A 2,974-nucleotide genomic window follows, 5' to 3' on the forward strand; every position below is an offset into this window, starting at 1 on the left:
AAGCTGCACCAAGCATGTTGTGGGCCAAGACCTAGTAAGAAATATTTCATACACTTCAGACTGTGCGTCGGGTCTCTGTCCAGACTCCTTTTTTTTGTTTTGTTTTGTTTTTTTTGTTTTTTGTTTTTCTTTATAAATGTAAAAAAAAAAAAAAAAAAACAGACAGCACGTTGGGCGACTGGTAGGAGGCAGGCTGTGAGCTGGAATTGACCCACGGGCCCCACAGTTTGCTACCCACTGGTCTGACTAGTCCCCTGGGGCTAAGGGAAAAGCTGTTTGGCATCTCTAAAGGAAAGGGGCCAGAGAGGAGGGCGGAGGCTGCACAGAGACTGAGACCAAGCTGGAGCCATAACCCAGAGTTAAGGGCAGAGGTGTCAAAAGCAGCAGAATGAGGCTGGGCAGGGCCTAGGTGCAGCTGTGAGGGAGCCAGGCCAGATCCCCACATTCCCCCCTCAGCGAGAATCAATAACGATTTGAATTTCTTTCATCTGAGCAGGGATAGCAACACACGTAAACTCAGAGAGGGAAAACGCATTGATTCCTCCCAGCTGCCGCCAAGCCCTCCTCACCGTTCTGACACCCCCCACCCCAGCCATCTGGCCTCCCCTCCCCCAGACCCCTCGCACTCAGCATCCTCTCCCTGTCTGCGCCACTCCTGCAGCCACCCTGCAAAACCCTGGGGACACCCGAGGCAGGGAGTCCTGCCAGGGTACTGCGATCCTCCATGTACCACATCATCAAGACCCCACTGAGTTAAGGCCCCCCCCAGAATGGGACAAGGCTGAGCTCCACGTGGGGGACCTACACCTCCTGAGGATACCTGAGCTTTATCCCTCGTGCCCGTTCCCCCACCCACCACCCTGCTGGTTTCAGGAATCCGGTTTTTTTTTTTTTTTTTCCGCCCCCCCCCACCCCGTATTCATGCATCTGAGAGACAAAGCAGGTATGTCAGGATTGGCTTCTCCAGAGTGTGATTTTGGATTCCGCCAACATCGGAGTGGTTCCCTGAGGTGTCAGATAATGGATTTCCTGGGGAGAAACAGGAGGCAGATGTGTGGTTAGAAGAATAAGGACTGAGGGGTAGTGCAAGCCTAAAACGGGGTACAAAAGAGAAGAAGGTAAAGAGCAGAAAGGAAAGGTCCCCTTTCTGTGCATCATAAAGGTCATGACCAGAGCACCCCAGAGCAAAACACCGGATAACAGAGCAAAACACCGGATAACGGAGAAAAGCATCACAAACTTAGTTGCTCTCTGGTTTAGGTGATGCAGAGCCTTCCCAGTGAAGACCCCAAAGCCCTTGTTTATCTCCAGCATCAAAGAAGAGAGGGTGACCTGTGAGAGATAGGCCTCCCTGAAAACTGTGGACCAGGGCTCTGGGGGAGCTCAGCAGGTCTGCAGAGAGTCTTCTGCCCCACCCCCACCCCCACCCCCACTGTAGCATTTCATTCTGCTAGGTATGGGAGATACAGAGCTGTTTGGAAATAAGAAAATGAATTTCTTTCTGGCTGGCTCTTCTATGTAAAGGTGGGTGGGAGGTTAGAAAAGAACTTTTTATGCATGGCTTTGAGAGACAGGATTCTGGTTACACACGCACCCTGAAGAAGAGGAATTATAGGTATGTGTGTCTGTGTCTCTCTGTGTGTGTCTGTGTGTGTGCGCGCGCGCGTGCGCACGTCAACCAGAAGCTGACGGCAGGTCACTTCCTCTATCCCTCTCCACCCTATTGTTTGAGACGGGGCCTCACACTGAATCTGGAACTCACCAGTCTGGCTAGACTGACTGGACTCGCAGGGCACGCTTCCTCAGAGCTGGGGTTACAGGTGCACGCCGACAAACCCAGCTTTCTGCACGTGGGTGCCAGGGATCTAGGACTATGTCTTCGTGGTTGCGCAGCAAGCACTTAGCTGAGTCCCGCCGTTCAGTGTTAACGCCTTACCTTGGGGGAAAAGGACCCTGAGAACTAGGCAACAGACTGGTTAGGAATTTTCTTTTGAAGCAGCTTCTGAGGTATTTTGGGGTGTTTTCCCTGAGCCCCAGTGAGGAATGAATGGAAGTGTATTTATGATATAAAATTAATAGGAGTTAGAATAGGACGAGGAAATGGGCCAACTCTGGGACCAGGTCTGGAGTTCTGGTTTGGGTCAGTGAGCAGCAGAGGAGTGAGGTTTACAGAGGAGTACAGGGAACTGGTCTCATGCCAGGAGGCGCACATCTCGTGGGCTAAGTCTCAAGGAGCACCATGGATGATAAATATGACCTTGGCTGTCTTTGTCTCTCTTCCGTATGAGACCTCGGGCTCCTGGAGGTCCTTTGACATTGGGCCTCACTTCCTTGGCTTCTTCCGGGCCCCACAGATGACTCTCTCACTTAGAGGGGCCACTGGAGCTCTTGTACCCCAGCCTTACCTGTTGCATGTCTTGAGTGTGCAGATGGAGAACAATCTCGTCCCAGTCTTCCCCTTCTCAGCCTCCTTAGCCTCCAGTTTGCTGACTCCAACACCTGAGGCTTTAGAAGGACCGGAAGCTGTGCTGCCTCTCACATCCCCCAGTGTAAAAAGCCCTCTCTCCAATCCAAACTTTTCACCATTCTAGTTTCTCCTCCACGGTCTCGCTTCTTTGCCCTCATTGAGACTCCAAGTTGTAATTCCTTCTGCCCCTTCCTATCCTTCACCTCTCTGTGTGACCCGGACCCTCTCTGCGTAACCTGGACCCTCTTCAGCTGCATGCCATGGGACTCTAACCATGGTGACTTTTCCACAAGCTCCCCTGGCTTCCTGGCCATGTTTGGAGTCCCTTTTCCCAGTAACCATAGCAAATGGCACTACTGTTATGACTTGGATCTGCAAAGCCGCCAAAAGATCCTGTGGGAAAGACTGAGTCCCCAGATGATGGCTGTGTTGGGAGGGGCAGAAGCATTAAGAGGTGGGCCCCGGTCAAGGAAAGAAAGAAATCTCTCTCTTTTTTTTTTTTTTTTT

This window comes from Mus pahari, chromosome 6, assembly GCF_900095145.1.
Source record: "Mus pahari chromosome 6, PAHARI_EIJ_v1.1, whole genome shotgun sequence".
In the NCBI taxonomy this organism is placed as follows: domain Eukaryota; kingdom Metazoa; phylum Chordata; class Mammalia; order Rodentia; family Muridae; genus Mus; species Mus pahari.